Source organism: Thermobia domestica, chromosome 8, assembly GCF_964235325.1.
Source record: "Thermobia domestica chromosome 8, izTheDome1.hap1.1, whole genome shotgun sequence".
Taxonomy (NCBI): domain Eukaryota; kingdom Metazoa; phylum Arthropoda; class Insecta; order Zygentoma; family Lepismatidae; genus Thermobia; species Thermobia domestica.
In genome coordinates, this window is record NC_137461.1 from 62,081,856 (window position 1) to 62,101,572 (window position 19,717).

At 36.6% G+C, this 19,717-nt stretch overlaps 1 protein-coding gene across 3 annotated transcripts in view; it reads right to left on the reverse strand.

The window, feature by feature from the left end:
• The window catches only part of LOC145692944 (uncharacterized), a 729,891-nt gene that overhangs the window by 492,242 nt on the left and 217,932 nt on the right, over window positions 1-19,717 (reverse strand). For all 3 annotated transcript variants that reach the window (XM_081768533.1, XM_081768531.1, XM_081768529.1), the window contains exon 2: window positions 9,259-9,388. The gene's annotated coding sequence lies outside the window, so the exon portion shown is untranslated. The remainder of the gene's footprint in view (window positions 1-9,258; window positions 9,389-19,717) is intronic.

The following is a 19,717-nucleotide window of genomic DNA, read 5'->3' on the forward strand; positions in this document are numbered from 1 at the left end:
TAGTTTTTTTAAAACAACATCTGTAAGTAAGAGTGCAGAGCTTTTCAAATAGAGGTGATAGGTGTCTAATTTTATTTTCTTAACACCGTAAGTAAGAGTACAGGACTTTTCAAAGAGAGGTGATGAGTGGCTAGTTTTTTTTTTTTTTTTTTTTTTTTTACAACACTGCGTTTCCTTTTCATAATAATTTCACAATATCAATGATGTATTGATAATAAAGTACATTATTACGCGTAATGTGACACATCTTCTTAAATGACTAATGAACGAGTAAATACATTATGAAAACGATATTAGTGAATGGTAGTAGGAAAGGCTCGTGATATACGAACAGTAGTGATTTCAATAGCTTTCTACAGGGAGGGGAACTTTCAGACATGGAGGAGATAAATACTACTATGAAAATATTGGTAACACACATTAACATGAAAGGGCCGCGGCGGCTCAGTGGTAGAGCGTTCACCTCTGGTGCATGGGGTCCTTGGTTCGATCTCAGCTCGCGCCACGTGAGCTTTGTGATGGACAAACGCCTGTACGTGGGTTTTCTCGGGGTTCTCCCGTTTCCTTCCACTCTCTGCATTATACCATTTCATTCATTTTTCATCATCACCCTCTTCTTTAGCCTAGCCGGCATAATCGTGGGACGTAAAACTTAAAGATTTCGTTTATTTCATTTTCATATTAACATGAACGGAAATATGGTGCTGGAGGAATTTCTTCTCGAAGCCACTTCCCAGGACGGAAATTCCTAATGAAGCTACAAAATTACCCCTTTCCGGTGGCTTATCTCTTGCCAGGCTCAGTTCGAATTAGCAGTATTTTGCAAGTACTAATTTTCATAAAGTACTTCTTCCCATTATGTTTAATCTTGCAGTAAGGTTATTTGTGAAACTAAATTAAGTTTGTGTATCCTGAAAGGCATGTTTCTTTACGTAAAATTAATTACTTCCATTTCGGTGAACCTTACATAATGATTTTCTATATAGGTCTAAGTAAAATACGTAAGAATCGAATCCGATTAAACAGTGACATGTCACAGGTACAGACGACTGCAGTATTATACTTCACTCCAGGAAAGAAAAAGTGACAATGATAAATAATATTGTACTGATTTGCTTTGCTCTTTTTGTGTAAAGTTTGAAACAAACACTACTAAGACATACAAGTTAAAGTAAACTTTGTGGGGAAATGAAACAAATTATATACTGAAAGAGTAAGTTTCAGGAGAAATGGATATAAAGAAAAGAGAGAGAGAGACACGGGAACAGTTCTTTTGACAGAAGGATCCGTTCACCGAAACAAGTTCTCCTTCATCATGTAAGCGGGCCTTTGTGCCTAGCGCTTTGCAGGTCACTTAACAAGCAGGAAAGGCGTCTTCAGAACTTTCTTTTACGTTGAATACAGACGAGTTCGCAAAAGAAGACACAAGAAAAAGAGAGGTAGGAGACAGAGAGAGAGAGAGAGAGAGAGAATTGAAAGAAAAGAATAGATTACGTAGAACGTTATGTAGATAGTAGTAGTATTAGTAGCAATAGTAGTAGTAAAGAACTTGCGAATCTTTTTTATATATATAACAAAAAATGAGGCATGGAACAAGATAAAATTTAATTAAGATCTTTTGTGAAGGAAACGTGACATTCAAGGTTTCCACCTTTTTGTCTGTATGATTAAAATAAGACATTAAAGCTTTTACATGCGACATTAGGTGCTTCTGTCTTTCTCAATGATGGCCCGCCCAACTTTATGTAGACAGAAACACTTCATATTGTTCAACCAGATTGTATTCTGCATTGAAATTGCACTCGCTATCTGCTTCTTTCAAAATTAGCTTCTTTAAATAAATTTTAATATGAAAGAAAAGAAAGAAAAAAAATGTTATATGCACTTTCCTTATTCCCCAGACAAGAGTTCCAATAGCTAATCTTCAACCTCCGTAAGAGTGAATCTGTTATAAACAAAATCACAGTGTTGTGACGTTCAAACTCTTTCAGTAACTTTACCGAGCCACTCAGCATTGATAGTTGATAGTTGCAAGTGAGAGTCACAGGATACAGCAGGTCCGTAGCCAGCCCAACAGTGTAGGGGGGAGGTAGAAGTTAGGGGGGGTCCGATCCAAACATATTATAGTTCATTTGCAAGCCTACCGTAAAAAAATTACGGGGGCCAGTAAAAATTTTGCGTGGGCCCGGCTCCCCTAGACCCCCGTGGATACGGTCCCAGAATACAGGATAAAAAAATGTATTATATGCATTTTTCAAATAACCAAAAATAAAGAATGCACTTCTCATATGATCCCTTCAAAAAAAATACATTGAACTTACATTGAAGGGCTCTGACTTTGAATATAGATTTGAATAAAAGGTAGGATATTGGTGCAAAAATTATTTATTTCCATACCTTTTTAATTTCTCATTAGTTTCAACTAAGTTTCTTTAGATTCTCCTAAAATTTTAATGATCCATTTTTAAGCTTTTGTCATACAGCTTTTTTCCCTTGTAGGTAACCCTTTTATTAGTATTGTAAAACGGAAAGATGAAAATTAAAAAAGAAATGTTACGTTATGGTGGAGTAGAATGCTGCTTGTTTCATGGATAAAAAAGAGAAGATACAAAATCAATTAAAATACACTGTCAAGTCGTTATTTCAATAACATTCAATTTGTCAATATCAAAATATTTCTCCTCTTACAGAGATTGTGATCCAACAGTGATACAAAGGCATCATACACATCAGTGATATATTGTAATTTTATCAAAAAACAGGACCGTGAAACTGAAGGAAGATCCGAACACGGTAGAAAGTCTAATTGGCTAGTCTAGTAGCTAGCATGCGCACTTTTGGAGCATGAAATATCGAGTTCGATTCCTGGTGGGAGAGTATTTGACATATTACAGGGGTTTGAATTCCACATTAAACTTAGATCCACGTCTCATAGAGCTTCGGTGTTGAAGAAAGGGCGTTAAACCTACACATAACAACCGGACATGAAAGACAAAGAACGGAGTAACTGGACGAGATCAGCCAAGGAAGACGACGTATCAACTCATAACATGTCTGGCACTGACACATCACATTTTACTAGTAGACCCTATATGGCAAAAGATGGCAATATGAGACCTCCACTTTTCAAATTGTGGATCCTGTAATCCTTGGAGATGAAATAGTATTTGTTGAGGTTCACTGTCCCCTTTCAGCACCTAGACTATACACGACGTGGAACTCAGTTTGTGGTGGAATTCAAACAACTGTAATGCAATCAAATTTCTCTGCTCTCACTGGAAATAGAACCTGGACCTCGTACACTAAACACGTATGCAGCACTAGTCCAAAATACACCAGATGTTCACCTGTCAAATAGTCAAATTCAAGTCCACTTTACCAATATATCCTGTTCTTCATACCCTCAGTGTTAAATAGTCTCGAAACACAAAAATTCAAACTCACTTTTGAAACTGTATTTTTTGACTTGTCAGTTACTTATATTACCGTTCCATCATTCCATTTGTATTTAGGCTTTACTAAGTCATTGGCACTCCTCCTTGCTACGGTTATTACGGGCAGTCAGTATCTAAAGGCATTTCTTCCATAGCAAAATAGATATTAAAAAAAAAGTTAATCCTATCCATTTGCTCAGAATCCCTTGTGTAAGAAGAGATTATGAGAAAAGCGAGAGGGGAAAAATTACATGAGATAGACAACAGAAGAATAAAATATACGTACTTTTCTGCATTTTTAATAGCTAAAATAAAAAATGGCCTATTCCTTACCACGTACTTCGGAAGAAAGTAAGAGCGCTTATCACCAAATATAGGGTTGCATTAATAGGCACTGGAGTAGAATTTTAAGCACTCCTATCATGCATACCTACCTACCTTCTAGTTAAGAAAGTGCGGTAAAATTTAGGAGAAGAAGAAAAGTTAGGAAAATCTTGGGTTTTCAGATAACAAGGAAGTTAGTTGGAACAGGAACACAGTAATGGAGAAGAAGAAAAGCATAGGAAGGGGAAATTGAATAACTTAGTAAAAAGTGACCAACTTTTTCGTCTTTCAATTTGTATGGAACAAACTACCTCATTCTATCTTTTTTTCTCTTTTGAAACAAAGTTGGTTTCACCATTTTCCTTCTCTCTTTTTTCCCCTTTATTTTCGTTTTAACTTTTCTATCTTTTAATCAGTAATTCTTTTTATGTTATTCTTTCTATCTTCGGTTTTTCATTCTCTTTTGCTTTGACACCTCTCTTGCACAAACACAAGTATATTTTGGTATAGATGTTTCTCTAACGCAGCCAACCGTCCTCTATAACCTCTCTCTAAAGAAGTCCGGACTGACTAAAACTAATCAACACCCAGGCCAAACTGCTTAAACTAGAACATGAAATCTGGACAGTACAAGGGATTTGTGATGTAAGATACCACTAAGGAAGGATTTTGAGAAATTCAACGTGGAAGGAGCGGGAGGAAACTAAGAGTAACAATTTCTGTAATAAGATATCCGTATCTCGGAATCCCTTAAATTTAGAGACATGTCATTTAAGCTTTTCATTTAATGTACGATATCGCGTGAATAAACGTTTTTTGATACTTGATTTAGGAAGTTAGAAAAAAGGTGACTGCTGTTCCTTACCTAGATCAAATATCAACAAACTCTGCAATACGTGTTTACTTTTAAATGAACAGTCTTAATGCCAAATTTCATGTCTCTAACTTAAGGTATTCCCTGATATGGACAGATTATTATTATTATTATTATTATTATTATTATTATTATTATTATTATTATTATTATTATTATTATTATTATTATTATTATTATTATTATTATTATTTTGAAATTCTACTTGGAAGGAGATGAAATGGAAGTTACATTATTATCATATTAAGATGTCCACATCTCGGATTTCCTGTAAATTTCTCGATAATGCACGAAGAGTACCACGACCAGCCACATACGTGAACGTACGCGTGGGATCCATTAAATCTTATTTTCCCCGTGCGAAGAACAAGGACAACTGTTATTCTTATGTCAAATGCTCGTTTGTTTATTCCTTATACAAACACACACTGTTAGGTTGACATAATTCTAGGTAACTTTCGAAAAGAGACCATACTCTTTAGGATTTTTTATACTTGTTACTGTTTTCGATTAAATCGCACTGTTGGTACCTTGAAAAATGATTGTTTATAAGCAATGTTGCATTCCTCGTTGCAGGTTTACTTTAGGAAGGTATAATTACTATAGTTATAAATACAATGTTTTCTGGGCAAAATTTTGAAAGATCGTTGGCCACTAAATTTTTGAGGGGAGGGGAAGGGAGCTAACTCCACTTACTTCACCTACTAGTAACAAATTAACGTGAGAAATATCCTCGAAACCACTTATTGTTCGGTCGATTGCTTTTAAGCTTTGAGCCCTTATTTCAGCACCAAGATTACACGAGACGTGAATCTACAGTTTCCCACCCTCTTCTTAAAACTTCACTCCGCTTGTACCAGTGTATATAATTAGAAAAAAGAGTGTAACTCTCTATGTATCTAATTAATGCTATTAGATATGTTGCATATTTTTTGTTCTTGAAAGTATACTGTCCATTTTTTTTAAATTTTTCCCCTCTCAAATTAAGTTTAAGTTGTTTTAATATTATTAACTTAAATATTTTAACAATACGCAGTACGTTTTAAAGAATACTTAGTTATAAATGAATTACATCTGTTACGTAATATTTAATTTCTGCAGCTGGCAACAAAAGGTGTCAGAGAATTTTTTAAAGATCAAAAATTAAACTTATTCAAGTTACACAAACTTCAAGACAAAAAAGTAATTAAAATGTATGTTTAAATTATAACGAAGAAAAAAACGGATGATGCAGTCTTGTCTGATACCAATTTACATAATTAAAAGTGAACTAGAATTTGTTTTTTTTTTTAATGAAAAAAGTGTATTTACTAAAAAGAAAAGAAAAAAAGATTGAATTAATACCACTTGTAAACACACTTCAACAGGAAATGAGTTTTAATTTATCTCTGTGGCAGCCGTCAAGATTTATACAAAAAAAAAAAAAAAAAGTTTATCTGAAAGGAGCATAGTCCCATACTCTTCTCTGGAAAAAAAATATTTTTAAAAAATTGCTTGGTTCTTGTTCCTTTCTCCCTCATTTTGTAATTTCTTTAGAAATCTGAGGAATGTTTTTTTTTCCTTTCTTTTCTACCGAATTATTTTCTTTCCCCATCACTTTTAACACTATAACGAAATTCGCTTTTAACAGACTTAACTTAGTTATTTTTAATTTAGCCAAAGCAGACGATGCAGCCAGGCAAAATTATTACAAAATATAGATCAGCTGTACGAAGCGAGAGAGAGAGAGAGAGTACAGACACACACACACACACATACAAATGTAAATATGGAATTATCAATAAGACAGACAAAGCAGTTCCTCCTCTTTCATTAACAGCCTGAAAATCCTATTAGTATATACAAAATTCGTTATTATTCATCTCATTAATTTCAATAACAACGACATATTTCTAAAAGATTATAGATTTCAAGAGCTCTTTACAGTTTTCTAATTACAAAAGCAATATTATTACTACTTATACAATTGCTTTTTTTTTCTTTATTTTAAATTCATCCTTTAATTCTTGCTAGATAAATTACACTTTATATAGACTAATTTGTTTCAATTTACAGAAGATTTATGTTTACCAGGATGGAGATGAAATGAGAGCAGAAGTCTGAAGTAATTTTTTATTACTTCTTAATGAATTATAATGAAAGAATATAGCACTTACTTCTTCTCTATTCCAATTAATTATTATTTTCTAAGAAATTTGCATGGATTCCGCTACATTAAAGTCTTAATATTTAGTTTATATTATTGACTGTGTCCTTAAAAAAAAAAACTGTAATAATGCTCCTTAATTAGGATGTTCCATAAATTATGTTATCTTTTCATACAATATCTCCTGTATTCTATTATGTGAGTAAACTTGTTTTTGTTGAGTTTTTGGGTTTTGCATATTTGTACAACACCGCAGTTATGAAGCACAGGTCCTATTAACGTGAGCTCTGAAACGCAACAAGGTCCTGAACCCGGTACAGTTAATGGGTGAGGCCGATCATTATGCCAGGTCAACTCTTATACTAAAGGCCCTTCACACCACTGAAGAAATCTGAATTACAGAATCATGCCACCGGCAGAATCTTTTGTTGTTGCAATTAACGTTGATTAATAAAGGTGAAAATCTATATAAAGGCTAATATCTGCAATGTCTTTTTGGATTAAATGTTTTCCTCAACAATTTCTTTATTTAATATTTTTGTCTGTCTACGTTTATCCTTGGCACATGCATACGGCAGAAACGTGTTAACTTTTAATATCAGTCGTGATGACAGATTCTTCACGAGTAGTTTCAGGCATGTCATTAATAGACATTGATACTGATACAATATGAAAGAAACCAACAATCAGAAATCATGGTCCCATGTAAATAAAAATGTATTATACACTCTATACGTTGTACACTATACATGAATACTCACATTATTCTACACCTATGGACAGAACGAGCAGGGTATGGCATTACCTATTCCATGTCAGTACATTATGTACCCTGCTAGTTTCAACGCAAGTCTATACTCTTACATGGAGACGGACACAGAGGTGTTGGAAGCCATGCTCAGAAATTGAGCTTCACGCTTCTTACCTGGTAATACAGTTGATGAAGGTTTGTCACCGGCGCGGGCGTTGCCGATTAGACCACAGCCATCCAATCGAACCAATTCATGTTCAATCAGTCGTGCAGACCAGAGGGGGTGACGCGTTCCTTGGAGAATTCATTGACTAACATGAGTGGTATGTGGAAAGACACTGGTGTGTCGAAAGATCACATTTCACTGTTGGTCAGAAACAGCAACAGAGCGGTTTCGATGATCTGGATGTTTGATGCTCTGGTAAATTCCCTGTAGAAACACCGGAGGGGAAGATTATTGTACTAGCCCCTATACTAGGAAGCATGTCTTTGGTGAACTGATCATGTATACACTACAGAAGACGCTTCTCACCTGATCGATGTCTCACTTAGAAATGACCACAATTTGAAGCGAGGCAGACTTGGTTCTCATCACTAAGTACAATGATGCACCTTATGTCTCACTAACTGCTTTTTTCGCGACGCTCTTAGAGGTTGGCAATAAGGTGGCTAGACGTAAAGGGAAATCTGGCGAGCGATCCACGTGTTCACAGTCTTGCGTCACCGAATGATTACATATAGTCCTAGTTCATATCTCAAATGCTCCAGTAATTCATATACTGTATATGATGCAGGTGTCATAAGATCCACAATTATAGCCCGTCGTTTGTACATGGCCAGGAAGGCATCTGTACCACTGCTGTTCGGAACATGACTGACGTGCGTGTACACTTTTCTCGCATCAATGCACGAACATTGATGCACCGTGAACATTTTCTATGCGACGTGTTGTCCGATTCTATGGAACGATCATCTGACCTCAAGTAGGCCCACGATACGCCCTTGCTCAAACGTCATTACCAGATACTGAGCTCTCCTATACCCTTCTGATATGCTTCTACCATTCACAGCCGGTCCAACACATAGTATGGAGTGGGAAATGTCCGACAACTCTTTTAGTAAGTTACCAAATGCTGAAGCTGCTTGACTTTTTCACGACCAATGTTCGCTTTCTACTGTTGTTGATTATCGAATGTACCTAGGTACAGTGCTCTACCAGTAATTCAAGCGAATAGTGCGTTTCTGTATCACTTCGTTTTGAATGTTCAGTTTAATTCTCTGTCAAAGTACTTTGACTTTCTTTCTAACTTACATTAGTACTACTTATTTATTAGCACTATGCTTACACATTTAAAATTATTCTCTTATCGACATTGTAGTTACTATATCCCCATTGGCTCTGTGAATAATACAGTAGCAAATACTAACCATAATGGGCTAGCATTCAGTGGCGGTTCGTAAAGGGAGTCACACCGGTGAAAAAAATAGATTCATTGCTTCAAACTAGGCGTTGAAAAAATACCTAATATCCTAATTTTTATACACAAGACTCAGACATTGGGTAAAGTTCCTTCCCCTAATTTGAAGCAATAAAACTTTAATTTTTACCATTGTGATTTCTCTCACGAACCGCCACTGCTAAACATAGAAAAGATGTACTTGATCGGTTACATTCTCTCTCGTTCCTTAGATGAATGTTAGAACATGAAGCTGTTAGACTTTGACTTACCTTTCAGACAACTCCTGTCTCCTCCTGCAGCCGATGCAGAAATCTTAATTGCAAAGAAGCCAAACCACCAGCGTTGCTAGGTGCAACATTTCGTGACGTCAACGGCAAACGCGTTTTTAAGTTTAATCACCTACGGAACAAAAATAGAATAACAGAAATTCAGTACGCACATAATCTTACTATGCAATGAATATAATCTTATTTCATAATCCTTATATATATACGGTATATATTTTAGTTCATTGTTTGTTAAATACTATCAAGAATCAAGAATTCGATATTATAAGAAGTCAGAGCAACTTCATGTTAGAAAAATATTGGTTATATAAGCAAGTGACTACAAGTAAGTCATAAGATATTTATAACTTACATGTAATATCCAATCTAAGGTTACATACGAGAGATTTGATGCTGTTTTGTCTCGAAAAGGTGCTGTGAAAGTGATGTCTCGTCTCGGAACTATGTATTTCCCTGCTGTGAGCTGTAAGAAGATTACTCCCGGAAGGGTCTTCCAACAAACGGTCTTCCAATGAAAACAGTACTCTGAATATATAATTAACACAAATTCAGCATGAGCAGAAATATGACTACGAGGAGTGAGCTCCGGGCGGAAATTACTCTCCGGCTGTCTCCTGAAACCCATCAATCACTGGAAAAGCTCTAAGTCATCTCGTCTCATTGGGCAACTCTAATCAAATCCAATTACTAATCTAGAGCCGCGGTGTCTCAGTGGTAGAGCGTTCACCGCTGGTGATTTAGGTCCCTAGTTCGATCCCAGTTAGCGCCAGGTAGGGTTAGTGGTGGACAAACACCGTGTGCGTGGGTTTTTTCGGGGTTTTCCCGTTTCCTCCCACTTTCTTCATTCCATCATTTCACTCATTTCTCATCATCACCGTCTCCTTTAGCCTACTCGGCATAACCGTCCTACGTAAAACTTAAAAGACTTCATTTCATCTTTTCATTATTATCCGTTCACACCAATTCCATGATTTCCATTTTTCCATATATCCAGATTGAAATTATTTGACCATCCTACTCCTGATGTACTTGCTTAGTGGCGCCATCTAATATGTTAGAGTAAGTGAATTAAAGCCTGCTTTTTTGGACAGAACAGACATACAAAATAAGGCAAGATTGTTAGTCGTGAAAGGACTCGTACAATTATTTGTGTGTATTACTGAACTACATGGGACAGAAACATAGGTATGGAGATTAGAGAAGCAAAATCAATTAGGAAAAAAACTGAAAAGGAAAACACCATCGGAGATAATTAGAAGGAAGTGGTTCTGAGTGGAAAATAAAAAGTTGTATTCCAACAGATATGGTAGGTGTGAAAGATCACCTGTTATCGTTTGTGTTTGCAATACCTATGTTCGACCCACTGCCACTTTATTACCGTTAGGGGAGAACGGTGGCTCAGTGGTGGAATGTTTAGTACGTGAGGTCCCTAGTTCGATCGCCAGTCAAGTAAGTTTGTGGTGGACAACATCGTATTCGTGGGTTTTCTCGGGTACTCCCATTTCCTCCCACTTTTTCATTCCAGCAATTATTCCATCATCATTCACTTGCTTAAACCATTCGTCTCAATTAGCCTAACAGGCGTAATCATGGAACGTTACACTGAAAGATTTCATTACACTTCATTTTCACTTAATACCTTTATTTTCTCCTGCACATAACTCCTGTTATCTTTCTGACCCATGTGATTCTTTTCCTACATTTGCGAGTGATTCTTCATAGCATACATCGTATCACTCTTCGTTGTTTGGTGTGTACACACGGCGAAATGTCTGACTTAATTAGCATCCACGTTTCTTATCCATACGTCAAAACAGAAGGCGAGAAGTAATGGTATCGACATTTGATAATAAGACAGTCTAAGATTCAATCCATATTACAATAGTGTTTATTAATTAGTTTGAAATTCACATACGAAAGTACAAGTTTAATATCGTCAGTGACAACTGTAACGTTGATATAGTTCTTGATTACTACAGACCATTCAGTTAAGCTGGTTACAAAATACAAACATTATCTATCTACAGGTATTAAATAGAAGACATACAAAAGTAAGACGCCATTTTGTGATGTGTCATTTTCTTTCCAATTTAGTGCTCTATATGTCAGGTGTGCATAAAGCAATGCGTAAATGGCTTCCGCTAATGAGAGACAAAATAATAATAATAATAATAATAATAATAATAATAATAATAATAATAATAATAATAATAATAATAATAATAATAATAATAATAATAATAATATTCAAGCCCAAGAGGAACGAAAATGGGGAATGGCGGAAACTTCATAACGAGGAACTACATAATTTAAACAGTTTACCAAACATTGTTACGATAATTAAGTCCAGGAGGCTCAGGTGGGCAGGTCATGTAGCCAGGATGGAAGAAAGTAGGAATGCTTTCAAAGTCTTAACAGGAAGATCAATCGGAAAACGATCAGGCGCAGATGGGAGCAATATTAAGATTGATCTCACATAAATAGGAATATAAAGTAGAAACTGGATCCAGTTGACTAAGGATAGAAGTCAGTGGAGAGTTTTTCTGAACGCAACATTGAACCTCCAGGTTCTATAGTCCATAGGGTTAGTTAGTTAATAATATTCTAGACTGCTTTTTCTTCCCCGTCCGGACAATTACATGCGGATACTTTTGCAGCAACTTTAATCGTGTTGGTGAAGTTCTCTGTTTGTGGGCTCCGTTAAGAATAGGTGCTCATCACAAATGTTTGCTCTCATTGACGTCTAATGTTTTATTTATTATACTATGCGTAAAAGTAATCTGGACGCAGAATCCCTGTCTGCTGTAATATTTTCTAGTCATCGGCTACTCTCTAGAATAATCATATGTAATAATAATTACTCTGATGGAACATAGTCTAATAGTGAATGCTCATTACCTACGATGTAAAATTACCGTTCCGCTTTTCATACGTAGATTTCCTATAGTAACCGAGATTACGAGAAGTTAGCAAGCCTAAATAAATAAGTAAACAAAAACAAATGAAAGTAAAAAGAGTTTGTCTGAAAACTTGTGAAATACGTAATTTTAAGTCAAATAAACGACAATTATGTCTCTTTTTTCTTTTTCAATAAATACGTAAATAAATAAAAGTGAATGAATTCTTCAGCTCGATGTCTGACAGTTGTTCGTTGTCGACTAACGAAGACAGATGATCACATAATGCCTGGTGGAATATGAATGTAGGAGGATACAGAAGGCCAACTCCGACGGAAACCATCGACACAATGCTGTTCATCAAACACTTCGTACATTCTAGCTCCGTACCAGAAATGAGTATTTGACCAGTGAGCCACTATGACGTCAGAAGAGAAATGGTGATTTTTTTTTTTTTTTTGATCAAATCATCCACATGACACCTCAAAATTGATACCTTGTCGCAACAACTCATGTACAAATTGTATAATACACAACCATCTCTATCTCCTTTGTTTCTTTTTCTTTCCATCTGATCCTAAAAGTAACTTTTCATTTTTCAAGTTCTCTCTGCGTGACTCATTATCTTGATGCTTTTTCTAACCTTCCAACTTAGGAGGAATCAATTTTCCACACCTATGAACCAGACAATTATTTTTCCAGCTAATGATACCATACGAGGATATAAAGTACATGATTGTGTGATACCTAAAAGAACATGAGCAAGAAGGAAAAACACAAGCTTCGAAAGAGAAATGTTTATCGATTTGTCTGTTGCTATGAGAAGCATCCTTATATGATTCTTTTCGTTACTAACGTACATTAGAGTTTCTCAAATGTAGTCGTCAATATATGTGCTTGTAGTGTTCTTACGTTAGACTGAACATGAATTAAATAAAAAAAGAAATAAAATAAGATTCAATTCAATTGCTTATTACACATTATACCTGATAATCCCAAACGGTTAGAAATTATGCAAATAATCTATATATGTATAAATAAAAATGAAAGTGACTATGTTTGTAAATTAATAACGCTTGAACCACCTGACCAATCTCGATCAAATTTTCAACATAGATGACGTTCGGGCCTAGAATATTTTTTATCATTTCACTTTGACGGTGTAACTTAAGGGAGCGGAAAGAGAAAATATATCAAAATCATCGAAAATGGCCGATATTACACTGTAGAAAATGAGGTGCTGAAACAACACAAAATGACTACCACTTTAGCGTGTTACTTGTGTGTTAATTCAGCACCAAGACATCACTTTCCGAGCATATCAGAAATAACTAGTTACTACCTTGAGAGAATTTGCATTTATCGTTTAATATGAGCAAAGCTTTGCAAAATATCTTTGGCACTTATGTCAAGTAACGAATAATGTTCTATGTTTTCTGTAATCGGTCACAATAATATTGTTGTAAACCTGTGAATCGTGTGACAACAGTTCTGCCATCTTATGTTCATATATGGTAAGACACAAGAAAAACAAATAAAGAAAACAGATGGAAGCACAGCTATCTGTGTAACTGTTGTCAGATGAGTTACAGGTTTATTACAATATTATTATGACCGATTACAGAAAACATAGAATGTTATTAGTTACTTGGCATAAGTGCCAAAGATATTTTGCAAAGCTTTGCTCATACCAAACAATAAAAAACAATGCAAATACTTACAGCCAGTACGGTAAATAGGTATTTTTGATATGTCTTAAAGGCGATGTGGCTGGTCTCCACATGGCAGCTACATATTCCGGACTCTCAACCTACTTCCATTTTCATACAGACACCCATCATGAATAGTACAGGTCAGAGAAGGACGACTATTACATTGCTATTCTGCAATATTCGTTCGCTACCTACCAACCGAGTTCTCCTAGAAACTTTAGCAACTCAGCACAATGCAGATAGCATCCTTCTTAATGAAACCTTTCTAAAACGATCTGACCGCTTCTATCTTCCACGTTATCATCTCATACGCTCTGATCTGCCACAAAACATCGCACGTGGTGGTGCAGCAATAGCCGTTAAACATTCTATTCCACGGCGCCATATCATACCACCTTCTCCCGGGCAATATCCCGAACACGTCATACAGACGCTCTATTTTCCAGCTACTACTATTACCATCGCTACCACCTATGTTCGATCTACACAGCCACTTCCGTATCGTTTTCTGACATACTTAGATCTCAACTTTAAAACATACATCTTCTTAGCAGACATCAACTACCATTCTCGTACAGCAGCTCAGAAACAACGCTTTCATGATTTCCTCCAAACTACCCATAGTTCTTTACTGCAGCTGCCGCATCCTACTCGTCCGGAAAGCGACACTAGTCCCGACGTGGCAATCATTTCCAATAATCTGTTACCACTTACTACTATAGATGTCCTTGGTTCCATAGGTAGTGATCATCTCCCAATACTTCTCTCTATAACTCCACGTCTGACATCCACTGCATCTGCATCACCACGCACACCCAGATATAACTTTAGCAAAGCTCGGTGGGATCAGTACAGCACTTATATTACCGAAAATCTGCCGGCTACTGCACCTACTCTCACAACAGTTGCATCTATTGAAACACACTCACATACTCTGACTGACATAGTCTCTCACGCTACGGATTACGCAGTTCCTAAATGTACCACCAAATCATCTAGACCTCGTTTACCAGCACGCGCCCTCGATCTGCTCCGGCGCTCACACGAGTATTTAACAGAGTTTCGTCGCACACATGACCGCCGATTTCTTCTTCTCCATCGTCAATTCCAACGAACGGTACAGAGCTACATAGTAGCCCGCAAACGACTAGACTGGCGTGCCTCCTGTAATGCTTTGCGCCAAGAAACAAATCCTACTAAATTCTGGAATACCTTTAAACGTCTCACATTCCAGAAACAGGGCCCACAATACCCCATCATATGTGCTGACCAAGTACCAACGACGGATGAAGAAAAGGCAACTGCTTTCGCTACATATCTTGAGGGAGTCTTCACTCCACACACTACACCGTTGTTCACTTGTCCTACAGATACCCATATCTCACACGCTGGTTCTCTAGTGCAGCCATCATTTCAACCTGATTTCAACTACCACCTTGATCCCACAAATCAGCTCACTGCTCCAATAACATCAGATGATATTACAGCTGTTCTTAAATGCCGTCGCAACACAGCTCCGGGGGCAGACTCAATTACGTATCGTCAACTGCTTAAGGCACCTGTGGCGTTTCTAGTCTTACTTGCTTCTTTGTATACAACTATTTTATCTACAGGCTATTTTCCAACTACATGGAAACTTGCTAAAATTGTGGTCTTTCTAAAACCTCGCAAAGATCCAACTGCTGTGTCATCTTACAGACCCATTAGCCTTACTAACGTGTTTAGCAAGACCCTAGAACGTCTTCTGGTAAAACGGCTACATCACTATCTACAAATCACGAACAAACTACCAACTATTCAAGCTGGTTTCCGTCCACTCTATAGCACTGCTGATCAATTACTCAAACTTTCTACACTACTTGTCAACCATTTTAATAAGCGTTTACCATCTGTTTTGATCTCCTTTGATATTGAAAGAGCGTTTGATACTGTTTGGCATGAGGGGTTAATTTACAAACTCAAACGTCTGCTTCCTCACAGCTATGTCCGATTAATAGCAAATTTTCTACATCAGCGCCAGGCTTTCGTTCAGATCAACAGTGCAAAGTCACGCATCTTTCAACTCCGCGCCGGTGTGCCCCAAGGATCTGTTTTATCTCCTCTATTATATATTCTTTATGTAGCCGACATGCCTCAACCTCAGCCCCCACTATATGCCTTACAATTTGCTGATGATACCGCTTATGTCGCATTGGGATCTTCAGTGGATCGCATTAATCAACTCCTACAACCAGCTTTGGACAAACTAGTTACATGGTGCCTGAAATGGAAGCTAAAGCTGAATTCCACTAAGACTCAAATGACTCTCTTTGGGCTCAAACGCAATAAATACTGCAACAGTCGCAATCCGGAACGTCTACATTTAACCCTTTTTGACTCTCCAATCCCAATTCAAAACAGTCTCAAATATCTGGGAGTAATATTTGATAAACATCTTACTTGGAAGCCTCATCTAAAACAATTGGAAGCTAATATCCGGCGCCGTTTGAACCTTTTACGAAACCTTAAAGGCACCACGTGGGGTCTTAATACACAACTTCTACTGCTAACATATAAAGTCTTCGTACGCCCAGCTCTCACGTATGGACATCTTGCCTGGTTATCAGCAGCACCAACTTACTATGAACGTCTGAAAGTTCTCGAAAGACATGCCTTACGTCTGGCCTACTCTCTCGCTTTCGATACTCCCACTGCTGAAATATATCGTCGTGCGCAATTTCCAACTATTTTGCCACACCTCTACCATCTACGCCAACGCTACATAGCGACACGAATCCAATTGGCACATCCCATTGTCCATGAGCTGTTAGACCAAGTTCCTGCTGTACCACGCTATGCCTACCCCCCACTGGATCATCTGTTAGCAATATACGAATGCACCGAAGCCATAGATCAGTATAATCCTGACCGCCGTATCTACCACCGAAATCCACATATATATTGCTCATAACCTCCGCACATGTACCCAAGAAACATTTTAACACAATAGCCACCTCTTACAGATCCTCGTCAACTTGATTTGCTATTAGTTCCTTACTTCAATCCACATTATTCTATAGCCTGAAATCATTCTCCATGTCATCTACTTCCAAAAGTTGAAAATATCTCTGGCCACAGAGAAGGTGTTGCCTTCTACGGCCCGCCCATCCATTGGATGGGAATGAAACTCTTGTTAAAAAAAAAAAAAATAAAAAAAAGATGTGGCTGGTGTTGAATTGACACACAAGTAAGTGACAGTCATTTTGTGTTATTTCAACACCTCACTTTTTGTTGTGTAGTGTCAAATCCATAGTTTTCGGGATCACTGGGATGAACAGTGATGCCGTTTAAATCCAAATTCAGCCAATTAATATAGATTTCTTATTATTTTCTGATTTTTCATTATATTTTCTTTGTTTCTATCGATTTGAGAGCGCTTCAGTAATATTGAAAAGTGGCTGATTAACGGAACATATTAATCATTTTTCTTTTTTAACCACGTGGAGCGGGTAATTGACGCTAGTATGTTTTAAACTTTAATATACTAAATATTATAGAAATTCTAATAGCTTATAAGTTTAGGTATAGGTATTATTCTTGATAATACTCAAATATTTTATTTAAAAAACAAAATTTTTCTTCTTTTAATAATAATAGACTGTAGACTCTATACATTTAAAGGAATTTAAATTAATACTAATTTTAAAAATATAAGTATAACCTACTAGTATTTGCTCAAAATATTAAAAAAGAAGTTATAGGAACTTTCGAAGGTTACAAACATATGATGGTAGGTAGAACACTCTAAGGAACTAATCCCCATTAAAAAAAAAAAAAAAAATCTTGCAAAACGCTAACGTATATAATCAAAAATTCTGTAGGTTATTTCACTCAGACTATATACTTCTCAATTCTACGTAAACCAACAGGTATACATCCGTCCCCTCCCCCCAAAAATGAAAAGTAATAATGGCTGTGGGGAGATGGAAAGAAGATATTCCATCAAGCAAACTTCAGTGACGTAAGAGAATCATAGGTAAAGAGAACCAAGAGATATCGTGGATGGCAAAACCGAGCCTACCACGGTCAAACGTTAGACTCTTTCTACCCCACTCATCTCCCTCTAGCTTATTTCTACCTCTGTCAAACCACATAACATTTCCCCGTAGCCATGGAAACATTCTCCAGAGGTTCGTGAAACATCGCTACACCACACACACCTGGAGATTCTCCCTCAGAAAGCAAGAGACAGATAGGGAAAGGATGAGTGCGTTTTACTTCAACCAATGAAAATTTTGTTCAACTGAAAAATAGCCCTCACTATATGATAAAAAAAAAAAAAAAAAGGAAACAACTCTAGCATCAAATGAACCAGCTCATATGTAGTATTAATAATACCATATATTGTAAATATTAAAACAGAAAAAGCAAAAAATGTGCAAGTGATTGATCTGGAGCTAAGCTTTCAGAGCTGGAACGAGACATTTTGTTATCATATTACTGAAAGATGTATGTATAAAAGAAAATACAGGAACGAATCCTAATAACGTTACCGATTTTAATAAACTATTACGGAAAATGAAAATAGTCTTTTTTGAATTTTTTTTTTTTTTTTCATTTTTGTCTCTAATTTTTGTGTTAGTTTTGCTGTCAGGTGTCAGGTTAGTGCAAGTAAGAAAAATGGCGAATGGATAGTGTAAAAACTTTCCACGTTTTTGATCATTTTCATCTGATCAATCCTATAATGGTCTTTGAAAGTATTTCCATCGCAATTTGGAATTGGGTTCGATTGGTAGTCCGAGGTTCGATTCCCGGATGGTGTTTCCTAATTTTCGGCGTCCACCGAGCGTCGTGAGGCAAACTGGGGAGTCATGTGAATAAAAGACGTCACGGCCACTGGATCCAGAAAGCTTCTGATACGCCTGTTAGAGACAGGGCGACACAGCGCGCAGTGATCACGTGTTCGTCCCTAGGCTGGACGTAGTTCAGCCAGTCGCTAACAGATGGCGTTGGAGCGGCTCAAGCCCATAAGGGCTGTAATGCCAGTGATTAGTTAAGTTTATTTGAAATATCCTTAATTTTGAGATATTGAATGTATTTAGTTGTTAGACTCTATTTGTTTGATTGGGGTTTAACTTTCCTCTCTTGCACAAAGGACGGAACATTGTAATATATGTGATCTCTCTAAAGACAAATACAGTTTAAATGTTTTTTCCTTTGATACAAAAGGTTCTGATTCACTGTCAGATGTGAACGTACGTGTTTCCGATGCCACGTTATACTTTTACGACGTTTCAAATAGGACTTTTAGGTAATGCTATAATGACTAATTAAACTTCAAATTGTAAAATGACTAAACTTCTAATTCTATCACACTTTTAGTATGTAGCGAGAAAAAAAAATGTCCAAAGATGAGACATATACCAATCAACAGATCTTATTGAGCTCAACATAATGATATATGCGAACGTAAAAACTCATGCGTAGTTTTTGAGAAACTCATGAGAGAAAAACAAATTACAGTAAACTCACGATTATCCTTCTTAACCCTTATCCGGGCAACCGGGGCCTCCCAGGCCCAGTAGCTTCATTTTTCTAAAATTTCTCAATAACCATACATATTTCGAAGACATAAAATACTGAATTCTTCTATCTTTCGTCGAAGTTAAAATCATGAACATATCGAGTTGGTAAAGCTTTTTTTTTTTAATTTGAAAATCTTTTCCTGACGTAACCGGGCAACCGGGGCCTAGGAGGCCCCGTATAACTTTAGTGAAATTCCTGTCAAATATTAGATCAAATTGTCACATAATTATATATTGAACACGTGACTATTGTAACCTTTAGTCGGAA